Here is a 22,391-nt window from a genome sequence, read left to right as displayed (position 1 = left end):
ACTTTAAGTTAAGATTCCAAATGGTTTACGCATTCCTGAAACTATTACTAAAATTGATTTGAGTTTAATATATAGTGATATCATTTATTTTCAACAGGTTTAAGTTTAATTCTAGCCTAATGATAATGAATCCGTACATACTAAAATGTATAGTAAGGTTTCAGCGTGACTGAAACTATATGTATATACATGTAACTATCTTCACATGTGGCAAATAAGGCGATTAAGAACCTTTTTTAAGTAATTAATTGAATTTGAAAAGAAAAACTGATGTCTGATCATGATCTTGTTTAATGCATATGATGAAATCATTAATCTTAGGTACTCGGGCATGTGTATACATGTGTATACATTCTTTGTCCAGGTGACCTCCTCTGTGATTTTCCTGTATATTCTGTGTGGATTGCAGGGTTGTTTCTGTCAGGAGTGAACAAATGACTGTTACATAACATATACACAGTACGAAGCGTGAGTTTATAACTGGAGCCCGGCGGGAATTTTTTTTCAATTTGTGTGTACCTGAGTTAGTAAAACTGATAAGTAAATTATAATTATTTAGTAAAATAAATTAATATACCTATTTTGTAAGACTCCTTCTTAAATCATTTAGTTATCATTTGAATGAACCTTGAGGTACAGTAACTAATTAAGCAAACAAATTAAGGTAAAGTCGTTGTAAATCTTTACAAATCGTACCAAATATTCGTACAACCTGAAGTTTAGAGCTAATTCATTTCTTTTTTAATACCACGCCAACACATGTACACAGGAATTTTTTTTTTAAAATTCTACAGTTGATAATAACAAGTAAAACCCACTTGGAGTTTGAGTCTAATATAATAATTGTTTAATTATTTACATGCATTTTAGACTTTACTACTTGTATGACTGTATCATGATTCACTGGCGTCGGAAGCAAATTGAAAGTGGGGGGGGGGGGGCTAGACTAATCCTCAGAAATATTGAGGAAAAACCCTAATTCCCAAAATCATGAAAATCCTAATCGGGGGGGGGGGGGGGGGGGGGTATACCTATACTATATACTTCCGAAAATAAATTTCCCTATCCAAATTTTTTCCCCCAAAATCATGAAATTCCTAATCCGTGTCGGGGGGGGGGGGGGGGGGGGGGGGGGGGGGGCTAGTATGCCTATTACTCCAACTTCTCAATCTTTCAAGGTAAATTTAGGAACAATTACATTTCCGGCGAGAAAAAGTGGGGGGTTGGGGGAGGCTATATGCCTATTGGTTAAGTCTAACTTTGCACTAAGCCCCATCCATGAAACATGCACATGGTTCTGTTATAAGATATAATAAGCATTATTTATAATTTTACTGAAGTTATACGTTATATTACAAAATCAGTTTAAAATCCAGCACTAGCCATGTGGTGCACGTGATTTTAATCCCATTTTTAAAATTTGATTATACATTCGTATACATTTGATGTAGAAAGTATACCAAATAATTAAAATTATATTTTGTTTATATATCAGTCCGACGTGTACGTCTTACTTCCCGGCTTGTTTAACGCGTTTGTATTTTAATTTCATAAGTATTCTTAACGTACTGTTCATCGCATGACCAACCAGTGCACATGTGTAACTGTAAAATAATTGCCAACAATTCATCGTAGTTGTAAATTCACCGTACGGGTGAACGCTGTTAACCGGACCCCGTTAATTGATCGGCATCTAATTATATTTGTGATTTCTGTGTGTTCATGCAGAACCTGCTCTGTGATGAACATAATATTTTCCCACCTCTATATTTTGAATAAGAATATGACCGTGCTTAGAATCACAGGGCGAAAAACCATCTTTAAGCAAGTCCTTAAAGGTGGCTTAAAGGTGACTTAAAGGAGCTTAAAGGCTATACAACCTTTAAGCCGCCTTTAAGTCACCTTTAAGCAAGTGCTTATAGGTCCTTAATGTCCAAACTTCTTTAAGCTACCTTTAAGCCGCCTTTAAGCATCTTTAAGTGGCATTTACGCTCTCTTTACACTGCCTTTACACTGTCTTTAAGTGGCCTTTAAGTCAATATTGATCAAGCTGAACAATAAAAACATATATTAAATGCAAAAGCTCTTTTATAGAGATGGGAGGGGGTCATCCGAGTGATAATATAATTTCCAAGGAAGGGGGGGGGGGTGTTCCAGGCGGTTTTAATCGTCGCTCCATTAAACACAGATCGCTATCATCAGCACCGCTCTGATGGACACAGATTGCCGTTATAAAATTCTTTATAATTTTTTGGGGGTTTCAAAATTATTGTAGGTATGAGCGCAGTCTCTGTATCTTAATATGTGCATAAAACTAATTAAAGTATGTTTGTTTCCTATTATAAATTAATCGGTGAAAAAAATCTCTCTCTCTCTCTCTCTCTCTCTCTCTCTCTCTCTCTCTCTCTCTCTCTCTCTCTCTCTCTCTCTCTCTCTCAGTTCATCCGGTTATTAAACAAAATAAAGATAATGAACCAAAAATGCATGATTTAATTTGTTAATCGATTTAAGGTTTGTATTTTTTTTCCAATTTTCATTATTTCTAACTGCTAGATACATGTTAAAGATGAAAAGACTCTCAACTGCCTTTGTTATATCGGGCAGGATATTACTGCTTTGTTTGTCTAGACATAGTTTTGTTCGTTTGTGTATATCTAATTAGAGTCTATTGTTTGTCCAACTTAAGAAAACCCCTGGAACTAACACAGAATATACAAGATATACACAGCAGTTGTGTCGTGTGCCCAGGTGCATGTTTGTGTATATCTAATTAAAGTCTATTGTTTGTCCAACTTAAGAAAACCCCTGGAACTAACACAGAATATACAAGATATACACAACAGGTGTGTCGTGTGCCCAGGTGCACGTCAGGGTTTCTAAAGGCGTTGAATCTTAGTATGTACGAGTATACGATAAGTCTAGTGAATAAAAGTTAATTTACATTTGTAATTCATTTTCAAAGTATTATTTCCTAGTTCTGGGTTTCAAAGATGTTACGTCTACAAATTAACGATACATGTATGTAAGAGTAAAATCTTGAGGCTAATTATTTAATGTACCGGTGATCATAAATAGGGGTTGATTATTTAAATATATGTATAAGGGTAAATATGTCAAATATACCCGGCCTGGCACATCATACAATTGTATGTACAAGTCATTTGCAATTGCCACATGCAGTAAATACGTCACCGGTAATTGGTAATTTTGTTTGTTATAGAATTGATAGTTTAAAAATCATGTACATGTACATACAATTACATGTAAATATTTAAACATATTGGAACGGCGCCGCGATCATGAAAACCGGGAAATTGCGGGAAATTGAACAAATACCCTAATAGTATCAATGCATTTAATAAAAGAAATGATTTCATTTTCTTTCTTACATTTTTATAGCTATAAATTAGATGAACGTATATCTACTCGGTTTAAATTTATTAACTAAGAAAGCCTACTATAGTGAACCTAACGGTTTCCATTTAGGTATAATCTATTTTTGTTCACTGAAGACCAAGTTCCGTATTTCATTCTAAATACATGCATGCATGTAATTTATAAATTAGATATAATTGATTGTTACAAACTGAATGGTTTGTCAAAATCTTTTCAAGTAAACACATTCAATACAGTGATTCAATATCCACTGATATATAGGATATAAAAACGCTCATATATATGTAAGTTGCCGTGGCGCAGAGGATGTGTGGTGATGCTAGTAAGCTAAGGGTCTCGGGTTCAATTCTCGCCGTGGCCGGTTTTTTTTTGTGTTTTTTTTTTCATTTTTCTTTCTAGAACAAAAACCGTTTTAATACCTTTTCTTTCATAAAGTTAATACATTTTGTTGGAAATTAAGCACAATATTGAATTTAATTTTTTTTAATGGCTTAAAGGTGGCTTAAAGGTAGCTTAAAGGTGGCTTAAAGGTGGCTTAAAGAAGTTTGGACATTAAGGACCTATAAGTTGTCCTTAAAGGTGGCTTAAAGGTGGCTTAAAGATAGTCTTTAAGCTGCCTTTAAGCCACCTTTACGCTTTCTTTAAGCCACCTTTAAGCAATACTTATAGCTTAAAGGTAGCTTAAAGGGGGCTTAAAGATCGTCTTTAAGCTACCTTTAAACACCTTTAAGCTATCTTTAAGGAGGACTTAAAGATGGTCATTCATCCTGTGAATCGCGGTGAAAATTGGACAAGTCAAGACTAACTTGTCAGTAAACTATATATGGCTCTATCATATTTAGTTTGGCAAAATCATCAGTACATGTAAATAAAATATAGTTAAAGACAAAATCTGATACATATGTCTCATTAAAACTTGTTTAATTTCATTAGACATTTGTAAACAAACGGTCGGCCATTTTTTTTTTGGTTAATCACGTGTTACAAATACAACTGTAACAAACACACGCCAATACTTTGTCGTATTTAACCAGGAATTACTGACTCCGACAGTTCTTATTTAAAATAAATATACATGTAAAAAGTATACTATTCGGTAAAAAATGATAATTTTGATTAAACATTATTCACTTTAAACTATCCCAAGATGCACTTTTCCAAGATTTAGCGGGTTCTGATTGGTCAGTATTGGCGCACTTTATGATTCCGAGCGAAGGTTAAAATGGACAAGAAGGTGCTGTTGTAAAATGGAGAATTGAGAAGCATTAATAACCTCTTCAACAAGGAGATAATGCAGGAACGAAGAACTCATGTCAAGGTAACTTTATTCACAATATAGATACTCCCAATAACATTTTCAAGGCTCTAATTTATCTCTCATTTGTAAACGAGATCTCGCGCCATCAAATCAAGATGGCGTCATTTTTTCAAACTTGGTTCGGCGTTTTAATTTTTATTACCGTATCTCTTTTGAATATACGTTTTGACCAAGTTAACCATTAACCAACTTTATATGCTTATCCAGGGTATACACATATATAATAAATTATTATATAAACGTCCCTAATATATGAATGCTTGGTTGGTAAACAAGACGAACAATGAATCTTTCGCACATTATACAATTTACAAACTCTCAATGTAACGAAAAAAAATTATTAATTAAATTCCGGAAAATGAAATATTTCACGTTTCTCTTTTTCAGCACTGACAGCATACAAAGTCAATGTTTCCGGTGATTAGTTACATCCTCTGTTCGGTGATTCGGGTGAATGTTTTGACCAGCTGGACGATGTGAACGCAAGGTATTGCTTTGAAATTGATTATTTTTACCATTAACTTATACATGTGTTGGATGTTTATAATTTACTGTAGTAATTTTTGGGAAATCCAGGTCTAAGTTCTTGAAAAGGAGGTTGATTGGGGGGGGGGGGGGGGTGAAACACACTTATTGTTGATAAGTTTTTCCATTGTTCAACAAACAATAATTGAATCAAAATGAAAATAACATAGCTTCAAACATAAAATGAAACATTTTAGACCAGATACTACTGTAGTCATTATATGACATAGTTTAAACAGCAACTGGCAACTGCATAGTAGCTTCTGTATTCAGAATTTTATTCAGAATGCTTTTATTACATGTTAGGCTGAATGACTTATGTTTATTGTTTTAAAATCTAAATGAAACTTTATTATTCATGTTTAAGATAAATAGAACAGACATAAAGTACAGCCCAGTGAAAGGAACAAGTTCATCACAAGAAGAAGAATTTTAATGCTACCACTGTCCAGAACTACTAAGTCTGCTGTAGCCATGATGTGATCATATGAGTGCTTCACCGGTCTGGACAATGCTCGAAAGTCCCCCAAAAAGGCCTATTTCCATAAACTACGACTCGGGTTACATCAACAACAGCCAAGGACACCCCTTATTGATTCGGAATGGACACATCTCTACGACCCGACTAAGCCTCTGCAGAACAAGACTTTTTAACTGTAAAGTATTCTCATTTCAAAAAACCTATAAACTATAAAAGTTCTTTTTTATATGATCAAATACCAGAATATTACAATGTCTGTCTGTAAGCTAGAATCTTAGAAAATGACACATGGTTTTGACTTATTAAATGATTCATTTTCTTAAATAATTTGTTATATTTGCAAATATTGCATAACATATTAGACTCCATGTAACATATATCCTCACACCTCCAAGTTGATAAGTGTTAACTACTTTTTTTCCATTTTCTTTGTTTAAACATTTATTGATAACTTAGTTTTTATTTGCAGCAATATATGAAAAATTAAGAAACCAATCTTAAATGTAAAAACACTGCATTAGGAGATGAATGCATGGGTCATAGAAATGATAAAATACACCAAACAATATTGAATTATGTCGTATATGAAAATATATAAAGACAACATATACCCCATGTATGACAATTTTTATATAACAAAATTACTTGGATGGAAAGTTGTTTCCATGTGGGTTTTATTTTAATCTGTGTTATGTAACTAATATATAATTGGAATTAGCTTTTATATCATAAGTAAAATGCTGGTATTGATGAGAATTGTAAGGTGAATGATCTGTGTGATACTTTGTATTTTATACATTCATGCTACAAAAAGCAAGTACATGTACATGTAGTAATACTTGTCATATAAAAACAATGTATATTTTACTTCATGTCTTGGATTTAAAAATATTAATGTAGGTAAAGTAGTGAAATGTAGGAAGGTAAACCGTGTGTAAAGAAGAATATTCATCAGGAATGAAGTGTGTTGCAATCAGCATAATTAATTAAATGTGTACATCATATTTTTGCACATGATTTGACAGACTGCTCCATTGTAAGCTTTTTATTGGCCAACAAGCTTTTCATATCTCCCTCTGGGTCATCTATTAAATACTGACAGGCTTATGATATTAAAATCTGATCAGTTGGTACATCATGGGTGGAAATGAAAAGTTCACTTTGGACTTAGTGGATTATCAAATAAATGATATCAAATCCTGTTCTATTGTAAAACATTAGATTATATTACTAACAAAGAAAAGGTTTATCCCAACTTGTAAGTGGGTCACTTTGACCTCATTTTGGAATTTATTGACATATTCAAATCAAATCTGGGTCATACCTCTATAGTCAATTACTATCTTGTAGTGTTTTTTTTTTAAAGATGGATACTTTAGACTTTTCAAAAATATTTTATGGTGTACATATTCATTGTAGTTCAAAACAAATTGAGACAAGTGTATCATGTTCATGTAACAGTGAAGTTTTCTTTGTTTATTCATGTACATGCAGTTATTTTGTAAATTGCATTCATATTTTTAAAAAAGTAAGATCTTTGTTGCATTTTTAAAGGGAGATTTGATAGGCATTTAATCGAGATGAAAAAAATACAAATGTAAAGATTTCTATGGGAGTTTTTTTTCTTGTGCAATTTTATCATTTTTTTAGAATAAAAGTCCCCAATAAGGGAATTGCCATATGGATGTTTCTCCATTATTGTATCTTGGCTGTATTTTATTTATTATTGGAAACGATTTCAGATTTTTGAACAAAATAAATTTGGAACTGTTTGAAATTGTTTTGTTTTTAATTAAAGTAGAAACCTTGCTCAGCTTTTGTGAAAGCAAAAATATGAAAAGTTTCAGTAAGTTTCAGTTGCGGAAACCCTTTGTAAACAATATGTTTCCCAATTGTACATGGAGGTTGAAACTATGCAGAAACTTCAAGTTTCAGTAAGTTTCCGTCGCGGAAACCATTTGTAAACAATATGTTTCCCAAACGTATATGGAGATTGAAACTATGCAGAAACTTCAAGTTTCAGTAAGTTTCCGTTGCGGAAACCATTTGGATTCATGGACAGCCTAAGTTTCAGCACTGCGGAAACTTAATGAAACTTGAAGTTTCCGTGCTGAAACCTGTCGGAAACTTAAAGTAACCTTAAGTTTCCGCAAAGTTTCCAAAGAGTTTCCGCAGCGCTGAAACCAGATATTTCATCCAGTGAAGGGGATGAAAATAGGGAAATGAAATTTAGTTTACAGGTTAATCGTGATACTATCTAGGACAAGTGTGATGTTGGGTACGATCGAGCAATTTTTGACAGAGTTATAGCTCTTGTACGTAGAAGAATTCCAGTTATTTGCAGTTATTGCTTTTTTCTTCGCAGAGGATGCACATATTGATATGAAATTCGGTATACAGGTTTATCTAAATAACATCTAGGTCAAGTTTGATTTTGGTATGATAGAGCAATTTTCGACAGAGTTATTCCCCATTGATTTAGAAGAATTCCAAAAATTTGCAGTTTATGTTCTTTTGTTTGTGGATCTTTCGGGGGGGGGGGGGGGCATAAGTGTTTTACAAACATCTCTTGTTAAACTGTATTTTGTAATGTGAAATGTTTATAACATCTCTTTATTGTTATAAAATAAACTTTAAAAAGCTTAAAGATTTACACGTGAAGCAACGCTGCATGCATATATTGAAACAATATTGTAATAAAATTTACGTGAAAAGAGCAGCACAATTGCTTATTTTGTATTTATGTATAGGTCAATATGCTTATTTTGAAATATGTTTTTAACGTTTTTTATTTAACTTATCAACATTGCATGTCTGCTATGATATTAAACAAGTATACTAAGGCCTTTTGACTAAATTGTCTTGCCATATGAATTATGGAATAAAATCTACTTTTTATAATCAAATTTGATTTATACCAGCAAGCATTTTCACTTTTATACCTTTACTTAGATAAATACATAAAACAAACATCGTAGTGTCATTGTATTGAAAGATAAGTTGGGAAAACGTATTTTTTAAAGGGACATGCCAAATGAACAGAGGAATACCACTTCAAATTTCGCTTTGTCTAATAATTTAGTGTAATTCTCTTGATTTTTCTTTCGTTTGAAGAAAATATAGATTATTTTGAATTCAATTAAATTTAAAAAAGCATCTAGATATTGCATCTAATGCATTAACATACAGGCCCTGAAACTTGCCACTACACCAGTTGCACGGTTCGGTTTGTTACGCTTTGTGAACGGTAAGGTTCGTTTTGTGGACGGTACGGCTCGCTTTTTGAACGGTACGGTACGCTTTGTAAACGGAACGATACGCTTTGTAAACGAAACGGTTCGCTTCTTGCACCGTACGCTTTGCTTAAAATAGCTGTATGCTTTGTGAACAGTTTCCGCGCTTTATTAATGAGGTAGGCATGACCCGAACGCTTTGATTTTTTCTCGATATAATTTTGTTTAGCTTTTGCCCGATCTACTTCAGCAAGGTTGAAATTATGACATATGATAATGAAATTTTAGTTTATTTATATGTTATATTTCAAATGTATTTCAATCTATTTAAAATCAGAACCTCCATCCGTTCCCTCCCCCTATCTTTGATACGTTTCGTGAAACGTGTACTTAGTCACAACCAGGGAGCGGAGGTACTTTTTATTTTGATTAGTCTGTTATTATTAGTATTTAATTGTATATAAATGTAATCATGAAGATAGATTAAAAGAACTGTTTGACTTTAATCCGATATATTTCTTTTAATTCAGCGAGCTGTCGATAATTTTACAAAACATCTTAAGTTTTTTTTATTTATATACACTAGACTTTGACCCGTGCATAGGCGGGTTAACACTGCGTTTCGGACATTTACGAAATAGGTACATCGACAAACCTTATTATTGACATTAACGTAACAAACCTATAAGCCTACAATAATGCTATTAATTTCACTACACATTCCTTAGTTTGAATAATCTAAGTGTGTCTCGAGAGAGGCCCTCACCACAGTTAGGATGCCTTCCGTATACCCGTAATGTAGCGGAAAATTGCAGAATCGCTCCGAAACGATTTTTAAGAAAATTAATGAAGTTGCCTTGAAGATAACATTTAAATTTATCACAATAAACCTTTTTGAGACTGCAAATACCTTTCAACTAAAAAATTTAATCCATAGAATGGAAGAATTCGACACCTTTTCATCAACGTACACATATTGTCTCGGTAAAACTGGGTCCGTAGGATATTATTCATTTTAAGGATAAACATATTTTATCTTCACTCTCCTAACAAATATAATGTAACGTTATTTACCTTTCTACTCACATACTTGTAGTAAGCAGGTGACGGAAAAATACCCGGTATTCAACATCTGGATGTTTTAAGTAATAAATATATTATGAATTTATCTAGTAACAAAAATAATACGACAGCGAGGAAAAAATACTCTGATCGCCAGTACATGAGTTCTGTAAAAATGAAGTCGGAAGAAAATTATTGTTGAATAATTTCAAAAAGGAACACTCTTTTTAATAGGGATTTAAGAAAACATAATTTAATTTTGGTTGTAACGCGCCTTCTGATTAGCTAAAAAATTATTTTATATGGTATAAAGAATGTTGCCTACGTCATAGTAAGACTAACATCAAAAACGTATCAATACGCCTGACGTTACGTTTGAATTTTGTACAATTGTACGTCATTTTAAAGGTCAAATGATCGTTTTTATCTACAATGAAGAGTAAACAAATTTAATAATAAGCAATGAATTCAATATTTTTTAGTTTTATACAATATAAAAAAGGTTTGAAACGATTTACGCCTTTTTATAAACTGTTTTGCGGTTTATTAAGCGTAAGCTGCCTCAAAACAATTTTATATCGTATAAAACATTAAATATTGATTTCATTCCTTAAAACAAAAATTTGTTCATTCAATAATTTTCTCCTAGCCAGGTAGGAGGAGCCAAGTAGCACGCGGCACATGGCGTGATCTGTACTGTTATACTTAAACTGATTGACAGGCGAAGCACGTGGAGTACCGAGATAAAATCCCGTTAAAATGACCAACTTTAAAAACCTAAAGCGAAATAAAATAGTTTAGTGATAAAACTTTTTTTAAGTAATGTAATCAACACACAAGTTATCTCTCTCTCTCTCTCTCTCTCTCTCTCTCTCTCTCTCTCTCTCTCTCTCTCTCTCTCTCTCTCTCTTGGTTTTTATGAGAGTGTATGTAATTGTGTGCAAACAATTTGAAATTGTTAGATTTGTATTTGTATGAACTTAATTAATTTATTTTAAACTCATTGTTTTCACAACGATTTCAACACAATGACCAACAGTTTGTACAGTAAACGGTGTATTCAGATTGATCTCGACGGTTAAAATTCCGATGTTTTTACACATTACACATATAATAGTCTAGTCAATTTATTTTAAACATCAAACAAAATTTCAACAGATTTTTTTCGTCATAACACTGTTAAGGAAACTAAGTTGTAGTATTTATTAAAAGTCTAAAACAAAATCATAAAGATTTAATTAAAAATTAGAGAGTAAAAAATTTGCCAACTTCAAATTCTTAGCATTGCACAAATACGGTACCGTAGAAACAAAGGGAAGTAATTATATTATATTTGCATATTACATATTAGAAATACATGTTCTCCAATTATAACTTCGGTTTGACACGTATTTATCATTGCATTCAGAATACTCCATAGTGTAACATACCACAACAATGTTCGTCTGCTTACTGTTACATGTACACTATCTATGAGTAACATGTGCAACATCCACTAAATTAAAAAATACATTTTTTTAAATATTACAATGTTTTCAGAACTATTATAATGCACAGTTAATCATGTGTAATATCATTTCACTTAAAAGATACATTATTTTTTTAATTTAATATTATTATGCACAGTTTTTAACACATCTCCGTTCAAAGACACTCATACATGTATACTTCCCTTGCAGAGCAAGAGTATTTTATGACACATTCTGAATAGCCACATACAGTTTACAATGATCTTTAAATAATGTAATTATGTATAAGCGATTATGAAGTCTAGCTTTTCCCCGTTAGTTTATCAGAAACAAACACCATGGTCAAAATATATATGGTCGTCTGAGTTGTGCCGATGTGTTCTTCGAAACACATTTGAAAAGTTTTGATAAAGCTACCTCAATTTACATTTCCGCTTGACATTTATTTTCTCTTTACAGAATCGGTATAAAATCTTTCTCTAACTTGTGATGTTATAAACTTGCATTGTAATGAACATACATGAGAATATTACGTTGTTAATGCTGAACAACATTGTCTTATTTTAACCGTAACTAAAATAAAAAGAACCATCGTCAAAATATGTTTTAATATTTAAAACACCATTGTTTTTGAAAGATGTTTTATTCTTACAAGAAAACATATCTCTTCAGTGTATTTCCCGCAGAAATTTGAACATTCCTTGCCTGCGCAGTGCCTAAAAAGAGAAATAACATATTACCACAGAAAAATGTTGTCTAGTTACTTTATCTCTCTCTCTTTCTTTCTCTCTCTCTCTCTCTCTCTCTCTCTCTCTCTCTCTCTCTCTCTCTCTCTCTCTCTCTCTCTCAATGTGTTTTCCCTAGAAAGGTAAACGTTTATATATCTTGTGTTTATGTTTAATATCAAATTTCGTAAAGCGAATTTAAACAATTTTATAAGTACATGGACAAACCATATCTTTGCTTCGGTATCTTACACTTTTAAAAGTCAACTTGAAAGTAAAATGTTCGTTTAAATTACTCTGCAAACTATTTACCGTCTCATCATTTTCGAAGCAAGACCGCAAAAAGCCTCAGATTCGAAATGGTTAAAGGAACGATGAAGCCGACTGTGATTCGCACTAGATGAACTCTAGACATAAATCCGTTTATTACGTCGACATTCCAATGTTCACCTCCCGTGAATTGGTCATAATACTACAATGGGAAATAATTGTGTTAGTTATAAATGAAAAATAAAACAAATGAATGTAGTTATATTTTGTCAGTTGTTGAAGAATTAAAACTAACCCCACACCATCCTCAATAAATCCCAGCCTCCCCTTCCCCCAAATAAAAACAAAAACAAAACAAAACAGACACAAAAAAACAACCCCATAAACAAACGACCCCCTAACCCCCTAACCCCCCCCCCCAAAAAAAAAAAAGACAATAAGTAATTTCACTTGGATTAACATGTCGGATTTTTATGCGTTAGCGTTTAAAAAACTGGCAATGGTTGTGCAAAGCTTGATAACATATTTGTTGCTTCTTGAATACATACACGTTGCATTATCATTTATAGTAAACTAAATGGCATCAAATTAATTATCTTCTTCCTAAGAAAAATCCTAAAATTGTTATGTTTTGAGTTGTTGCATTGAAACACTACCTTAACAAATTTCCCATTTTTGTAAAATTCATTTATTTAACGAAACAGTGCTTGTTTAATAGACTATAATAAATACGATGATTATATTTGTTGAACGGTATCAGACGGGTTTTTATCTAAGATTAGATTTTAGATTAAGTTAGACTTGATTTCAGATTTTGATTCGATTGAACAGCTAGACAATTAAATGCCGAAACAACTTTTTTTTCCTAAGTAAAATAAACAAATCAAAGATTACAAAAAAGATATGCAAACCAAACACACACAGTAACATAAAAGGACGGCATTGTGTTGTCTGATTTCAAAACTATCGGCTGACGAAACTGCAATAATTTGCTTTTATAAATACGTATCATAAAAATCTACTTTGAATATTCCTCTTCCTTTGTGATTCTGTTTATTTTTCTACGTACATAACTACATTGTATGTCAATATCATAAGCCACCCTAAAGATATACATTAACACATATCATAATACATTAAAGTGATCCCATGAAAAATACTTACAAGTCTTGTAAAATTTTGTGTGCCATTTGTAAATGCCACAATCACGTTAAATGCCTTATGGATATTGAAAGACACCTTTGCAATGTTTGTGGCCTTTCCCGAGAGAGTCAAAATGAAACGTGCGTAGCCACTGTGCGTGGGTAGAAATGTCTGTCCATTTGAAGTAAACATCTTGTTGAAAGAACCATTATAAAAACCGTCAGTGGTTATCACGGCTTTATTCATTGCATCACACACTAAAATTGGGCAAAATGTATGCATGCTTAAGAAGACAGGAAAATATTCACAATACAATTTCATAATGAGTTAAAAAGACAATAAAATACTTTTAAATATTCGAAATATCACAACCTTACGAGATCATACTGCGTTATAAAAAACTGAACGCTGATGTACTGACCTACTTCACCCGCCGAACCTTCGAATCCGGGTTTACATTTTGTACAAAAACCTGTGCTGGGATAACATGTCTCACAATTAGAAGGACAGGGCTTTGAACATTCCGCTAGATCCGCCACAGGACTTGGACATCCTTAGTTTAAAACAAAACACGATTTAAATTGAGTACACGTGCACTTGTTATTAGTGGAATATTCAAGGAGTAGGCCTACAAAAGTTTTTCTTTCTTTTTTTCTTTCAGAAAGTTGTGATTGTTTACGTATGCGATGTACATTATCAGTTGTCATTATTACATGTTCTGTCTGTTTATAACGCGACGCTATTGGAATATATTTATGCAACGAGCTATTTATCAAAAGTATGGCGGGTGATTCTAATACGCAATACCATAAACCTCCACTTCACACAAATCCCCAAAAGCTTTGTGACGATAATCAGGCCCGTAATATACCCCAGGCCGACGTTCATTGTAGTAGATGACGTATTTCCCACTGTGTTCACATTTTATGGTCAAGTGATCCGGTAAAGTATATTTAGTAAACCCAGGGTCTTTATAGCACAATATACCGTCATCTTTGTCGGCCGTGTTCGAAATGTACACTGCAAACCCGAGGTAATATGGCGCAAACGTACTCCTGAAAACAGAATGTTTAAAATAAAAAAAAAATCTTCTAAGAACATATAAAATTTAAATGCCAAATTATAAACTGTTTGTCAAATATAACATAAAGAAAATTGTATACAGTATATATACATTTATATATACCCACGATTGATACGGCCATTTTGCACTTTAAGCCAGATGTCGTTACTTCTGCTAAAATATTCTTTATTATATTGTCTACTATTTAAAGTTTATATTAAAGTATTACAGTACTGTCTTAAATTTCCTTGACTATTGATCCTTCTTATGTGTTGCAATTCGGTTTTTTTGTGTGGACATATATTCCACCGTACGTACGTGCTGTAGAATTATCCGTCCGGAAATACAGGTTAATGAAGCTAATCCTGTACTGTTTCTGCAGATTCACCCACCACGTAATACTTTGATCTGGACTTGTGATTGTACACTGACCGTCGCTATAATGGCGGGATTTCATCCCGTCGACAGCCTTATCGCTCGAATACAACTTATCATAGGTTGAAGACTGCCATGTGCGTTTTTTATAGCTCAAGCTCTCCAGATCTAAAAACCCCAAAATACTAGCTTTGCATTGGGTACTTTTAGTCACACACACGCTATAAAAAGATATTGTATTTGATTATATGGGTTTTTTTTCAGCGTTTAACTATTACCTTAATACTAAAAGATAAAATATTTAGATGCAATAGTATCTAAAATATTCAATTATATTATAATCAATAACCTAGAGTTAGTTTAACTTAATTTAACAACTTGGATTCGGAAAAGTAGTAAATGACACAAAAAAAAAATATACCATTGAAAGTAATGAATTCATATAATGTATTGAAAAAGCCTATCTAGATTATCTCGATCTTTAAATTCATTCTTTTGTTACTCTGTCTCTGTTTCTTTCTGTCTGTCTGTCTGTCTGTCTCTTTCTCTTTCTCTCTCTCTCTCTCTCTCTCTCTGTATGTCTGTCTGTGTGAACTTCAATTGGAAAGACTGATTTAGCTCACATGAGAGAAACTAGGTGGCAGCCATTTGTTCTTGACCACAATTATGTGTTAAATGCCCCCCCCCCCCCCCCTCTAAAAAAACAAACAAAAAACAACCACAAAAAAGAAACAACGAAAATAACAACCAAAAAAACACACCAAAAAAGCCAAACAAAGAAAAACATATAAAAAAAACTCACAGGTTGAACACATGGCAAAGCATGGAATTGTGCATTCAGCATCATCATGTCCATATTCGACAATAGGACAACCTACAATTTTAAAAAGGTATTTTAAAAGCAATTATTTTGGCAAAAAGTATTTTTAGTCTATGATCCGTTCATATGCAAGCCTTTTAGTTCACATTGTTATTCAATTTCAAATTTATGCATTTCATGCTCTAATATGAAATACCTCACCTGAAACTTCAATCTCACAGAGGTCACCATGTGCATATTTACTGTAATCCTGTGGATAATGTATCCCAGGGAGTCTTTCATTATAGTAGAAGACGTACTGACCAATCACAGAGCAATATATTTCCACCTCATCTGGAATGGTGGACGCCGTGTAGTGTGTATCTTGAAAACAGACGACGCCATCTCGACGATCAGTTGTATTAGATACAATGATGGAAAATCCCAAAAGCCTTTTTGTGAAACCGTTATTCGCATCTGTGATATAAATTTTTATATTAAGGAAAATAATATAATACATACACAAGAAAATATTAACTCAATGTTCATATACGTATACATGGTCGAGCAGTAAAATAATGGAAGGGGAAGTGGTAAAACTTCACTTCTGAATGTTCCTGCTGTATTATAAGAAATATGTCATTCAACATAAGCAAAAGCAATATCGAGCCCCTTCCTTACCCTATGTCTTATTATCCGTTCTTGAAAACACACTAATGCGCTCAATTCGTCTTGGTCTCTGCAAATTCACTACCCACATAGCAAAAACTTGGTTCTCCTTGGTTGAGGTGCATACTCCTTGAGTGATAATACCAGCTAATACTTTACCATCAACTAGTCTATCACTTTGATGCTTATCGATAATCGATGTCATTTGAAAAGTCGGACGATGCAGCGCCATATTGACTGTAAAAAAATTAAAAGAAAACTAAACTAAGAAAAACGCTTTTCACAAAACAAAAGATCATTGAATAAGTGTGTGAAACGTATGTCTACGTATGTAGCTAAATTTATTATACATATCTCATTCAAGATGATTTAATTTAGAAAAAAGATGAAAATTCACTTTATAATACAATGAAATTGAATGAAAATTAACATTGGAGAAGTAAAAAGATCTTGCTTAAAAAAGAAATCAGGAAAAATAAATCGTAAGTAAAAAAAATTAAAAAAAGTTCTATAATAAAATTTAAACAAATGAGAATTTGCAAAAAACAAATTGTATGCATAAATAAGATTCGTCGGAAATAAAATGAAATAATTATCTTCTTTCTATATATATTATAATCCATAGCAATAGAAAATGCAATAACTCACTTCTTTTAAAATGATCACAATAGCGACCATCGTAGCCGGGAGTACAATATCCAAGACACAGTCCGGTGAGAATACTACAGTGATGGCAGTTGATAGGACACGGCTTAGAGCAATTCCCACCATAGAAACCAAGGGGACAACCTTTAATATCAGTTGCAAACAAAGAATATTTTAACGAAGTTATCGACCTCTTGCTTACGAGGGATTAGGGGTTAATGGTCATGACCATTTCAGACTGTCTTGATTTCTTTAAGATGAAGGGCACCATACGAAAATACTCAAATCTAAATTATTTGAATGTTTTCTTGACTAAAAAAAGACGTTACAGATTTAGAAAATTAAAGCTTAAAATTTTAGTTACATCTGATATTTTTTTTTATGACACTAAGATTGTCTCACTAAGTTTACATTGACTTGTCAGTAAACATATAATGCCGAGAGAATTGGCAAATTAAGTAAAAACAAATGCTGATGCTATATTATAGAGACTACAGTTATTGTTTACAAATAAAAAGCATAAAAACTGTTTCTTCATTTGAGTTTTTTCTCTTTAATCAATAATCTCAACAATTTTAAACTAAAAATGTAATAATAAAGTGTTTTATGTCATCACATACCAAAAACCTCGACCTCACACAGAGCTATCTGTGCTTTTGCAGAAAAGCCCAGATTTGTTGTTGACACGAGGTCCCTCGTAATGTGTTGATATATTACGTATCGGCCTACTGTACCACAGTATGCAGTGGTTTTAGGATGTATGGCTAGTGAAACGTGGTTGCTTGCATGGTAGCAGATATATCCGTCTTCTTTTTCTGTTGTATTTGATATGTAGATTACGGAATCCAAGAAAATGCTTTCATTGGTGGCTTTTAAAAATCAAAGAGACAAGAAAATAGTAGTATTTTTTAAAAGTTGGTCAACCCAAATAAGTCTTTACCAACATGTATAATTGTTTACCTGTTGAAAAAAAAAAGAATTTTATTATAAAGGTGTACTTCTCAAGACCCGGTAAATTTTTTAAGGAATCTATGTACAAACTTATACGGAAGACAAGAACTTTAATTTGCCCATTGATTGTGAATTTGAATTTTTTAATAAAAATATTGTATCAGGATTGTTATATGCATGTGAAGTTTAGGGTTGTGAAAATATTGACATTATTGAACGTGTCAATTTAAAATACTTGAAACATATACTTGATTTAAAAGGTGTACACCTAATTACCTGGCATATGGTGAAACTGGATGATTTCCTCAGACTGTTTATAGCAATTTCCACTAGCATGATTTCATTTTGAGCCAACATTACCAATAGCAGTGAAAAAAATTAAGCTAAATTACATATATGTATGAATGTACATGCATACTTTATAATGAGAAAAATACTAGATTAATGGTTATACTCTATAAAAACAATTAGACAAATGCCGACTTTTAAATGTATGGTGTGATCATGAATTATACCATAGTAACACCACTTGGATTAAGACAACTATTAAACAAACGTTAAGAGTTCAGTTTTGACAAAAATGACAAAACGATATTCAGGAATCGATAAAAGGGTGATATATAGAATTTATAAAGCAAATTTTGAATGTGAATGTGAACACAACTTTTTCAGGAATTCAGTTAATTAAGAAAAGTATTAGGTAAATTTAGAACAACAACCAACACCTTCTTGTTTAAAAAGGAAGGTAGAGTTTTGTTGAAAGACGTGAACGTTATTGAAATTTGTGTAATTATAACATAATTTGCAATGAGTTTCATGTTATTTTAAATTGTAGGACATTTAGTTAATTACGAAGTCATTTTTTTTTATTTTAGCTACATTTTATTGGTTTTTATTTCCTAACAAGAAAAAGGTTTATGAAATTATGTCTTGAAATAACTATACTAAATTAAGAAAATTATGTTTGTTTATTCAAAAAATTAAATTGATTGTTCACCCTATTTACCTTTTTTTAATTTTTACAACTACATGTATATTGTATTTATGTAAATATGCTATTTTTTCTTCATGTAACTCATGTGCCATTTTATGGTTTTGATTGAAAATTAACATGGATTTAAATTGAACTGAATAAAGTGAACGTTACAAAAAAGTATAAAACTGAGGTACCATAACTTCAGCTTTGCTGGTTGTTTTGATTTCCATTTTATGTTGTTCAACTTATGCAATATACACATGTAAAATGATTTTTATTCAAGAGTGCACTATTTGTTTTCGAGGTTAGTGAGAACATTGCATTTCAATCAAGTAGTTGTTCAGATAAGTTCACCAAGTGTCCAAGTAGCGTAATGGACAATTCACGAGCTTATAACCGGTACAACCCAAGTTCGATCCCCGTAATCGACAGTGATTGTATGTGGTTGAGTACGACAGTCGTCTACTTGAACATGTAGTTCTTTCCGGGTACTCCTGCTTCCTCCCAGACCAATGACCCCCTCACACTTACATCCGTGCCAACGAGAGATTTTAGTATAAGTTATGGAACTTGTTTACCAATCGTTGTAAAATTGATAATGTTTAGTTAAAAAATTTAAGCCAGTTGGTTTCATTACTCAAATCAAGGGATGTCAACGAGTATACGAGTACTCAACTAGAGGAACATTTAAAACATTTTCATGTTTTCTTAACGCAGCAGTTTTTGAGCTACGAATAAAAATTAGTTTTCTTTTTTTTATCATTTTTTATTTCTACGTTACCGACTGTGCAATTGATGACCCGCTTGTAATATTTACTGCCTTACACATTGATCTCTTTTGATTTTGAAGAGCAAATATTTGTTTTGAATAGAATAATGTAGGCAGATACTTACTAAAGATGACCAATGTGATTGGCCTAGTAATCAGTTGGTCAGTAGAGTATATGTATGTTTGATCAGACATTTAATCATATCAATATTTAATAAAAGGGGTTTAGTTTTTTTATAATCATTAAACTTAATTGTTGATTAGGAATGTGATGATGTTCTAACATGAAACTGATCACACTTGATCTGTTTTTGATATTATGGAGCTCATTTTCTTGTAAGTGTCACAAGTAAAAGCAAAAGATAAGGTATTTGCTAATGACTATTAAGATAAAATACTTCTTTAATTTATCAAGCAAAATGCATTTAGTAAATATTTTTATAATGAAGTTATAAAATGTTCTTTTTAGTTTAAAATACTATATACGTGAAATTATCATTATTTGATTTGAGAAGGACACACAGTTCCAAAAAATCAACGAGTGCGCATATACTTCACTATCGCTCGACTATAAAACCCATGATTAGTCGATTAAGCCAATCAAGTAAAATTGACATTTCTGCTTAAAACATGAACACAAGAAACAGTATTTGACTTACCATACCTTATTCCACCGGATTTATGATATAAAACTACTGTATATATACTGTACGTTGCCTCGAGGTCAACCATCCACGTGACTTCCTTCGAAGATGGGTAGGACATTGCGCACTGATTCCGTCCTCCTGAGCTAGTCTCGTACAGCCCATCTACTGCCTTCGCAGAGGAATATTTTTCAAGAGTCTGCCATGTAGGCTTCCTATACGCCAGTTTATCTGTATTTATAAAAGTATCCAATAGGTAAATATTATAGTACATCAATTATGTAAGAAGTTTATCAAAGGGTTGTTTAGAATAGGTGAACAAATTATAACACAAGAGCAAAACTTCATTCAACCCATGTACTGCCTTTGTTGATTCCTCTCAAAATCTAAAAGAAATCAAATACTTTGGTTTTGCTATGCCTGGTTTCTTAAAAAATATTAAAATTGTCAGAAAGAAAAAAAATATTAATAAACTAAACGAAATGAAAACAAAATAATTATAAATCAGCTACATTAAAAATGATAAATTGAAATCTACAATGAATGGCTGTTAAGAATCCGTTATCTTACCATTCTTTAAGTCAAATTATTCACCGATTAATTAAATTTAGATAGTTGGATTGGCAGCAAATATATTTTTAGATGTACAATGAATTTAAAGATATAATTTTAGCAGCTATAGAACAATTGCTAGATAAAGAAAAAACCAGAGGTTTTAAAAAAAATTCTACCCTAACATGTTGGCTTCAACTTTTTATTACAGAAATGGAAAGATACATATGACCACGACAACTTTTACCGTCAACATTACATTAAACAAATTATTTAATGTACTTACATCCCACAGCCTCACAGAGCGGCAGTGTGGTCAGCGAAAAGAGTGCAACGAACAGCATTCCTTATGGTGTGTTGTTCTTCTGCACGAAGTAGATGCTTCAACAACTTCTATATATTTACATAGATAGCAATTCGGTACCCTTATTTTATACTTAAACAGCTATTTCAGCTATTTTTCTCACTTTTTACTTGTTTTGACAATCTGTATTATAAACAAGATGTTTACAACTATTTTAAATGTTTTATTTATGAGGATGTATGGTGCATTTTATGAATATATTAAAAGTCAACAAGATAAATTTTCTCATTTTTTAGAGTTTTGAATAAAGCAGAAAAAATAAACGCACATTAAAACAAACTTCATTCTGTTAATATGTTTTCTACTTTCATATTAATGTATTCATCTTCAATGAATAATTACAATATTAGTGCCGTATCAGTAAAAATAAATACTCTGCACTTTGTTAACAGACCAATAAAGATAGTCTATGCAGGATATCATAGTTAACAATTATATCTAGTTCTTTAGTCGACATAAATAATTGTGAAATAAATATATATGGTAAAAAATTACTCATAACATTCTGCGATTTAAGTAGTATAATCATCTTGGTCTACCGATGGATATTTAATTGAAGGGTGACATCTAACAGTTAATTCCCACAAGCAAAAGTAATTCACAATAGCCTCCAAATTGCACCGTTATATAATTTGATCTTCTGAGTACCCGTTTGTTTGAGTAGAACAAGTACATATATTCAGTAGTATCATTTTATTAACCTAAATTTAGCTTTGAGGAAAGTGTCTTTCATAGAAAGAGAGAAAAAGAAAGAAAGAAAGAGAGAGGGGGGAAGAAAAAAGACAAAAAATGTAATAAACATTAATGTAAAAAATAATTCTGAAGAGCATTTTAATGCAATTCCAACAAATTGTGCTAATACTTTCTATGCGTAAACAAACGTGTTTAAAAAAAGGAACATATTTTAGCATCAATAAAACAGTATTCAATTTCAAAAATTTACAGTCTGTACATTAATGATG

The 22,391-nt window shown here is 32.1% G+C and overlaps 1 protein-coding gene and 1 long non-coding RNA gene across 2 annotated transcripts in view; both read left to right on the top strand.

The window, feature by feature from the left end:
- The window catches only part of LOC117688438 (putative 2'-deoxynucleoside 5'-phosphate N-hydrolase 1), a 361,826-nt gene that overhangs the window by 121,207 nt on the left and 218,228 nt on the right, over positions 1-22,391 (top strand). The gene's annotated exons all lie outside the window — the stretch shown is intronic.
- LOC136276333 (uncharacterized) lies at positions 4,444-6,028 on the top strand. Its single transcript, XR_010714831.1, has 3 exons — positions 4,444-4,714; positions 5,102-5,201; positions 5,607-6,028. It is a non-coding gene; the product is annotated as an uncharacterized lncRNA (long non-coding RNA).

This window comes from Magallana gigas, chromosome 1, assembly GCF_963853765.1.
Source record: "Magallana gigas chromosome 1, xbMagGiga1.1, whole genome shotgun sequence".
In the NCBI taxonomy this organism is placed as follows: Eukaryota; Metazoa; Mollusca; class Bivalvia; order Ostreida; family Ostreidae; genus Magallana; species Magallana gigas.
Note: the sequence above shows the minus strand (reverse complement) of the source record. Positions and strands in the feature narration are given on the sequence as shown.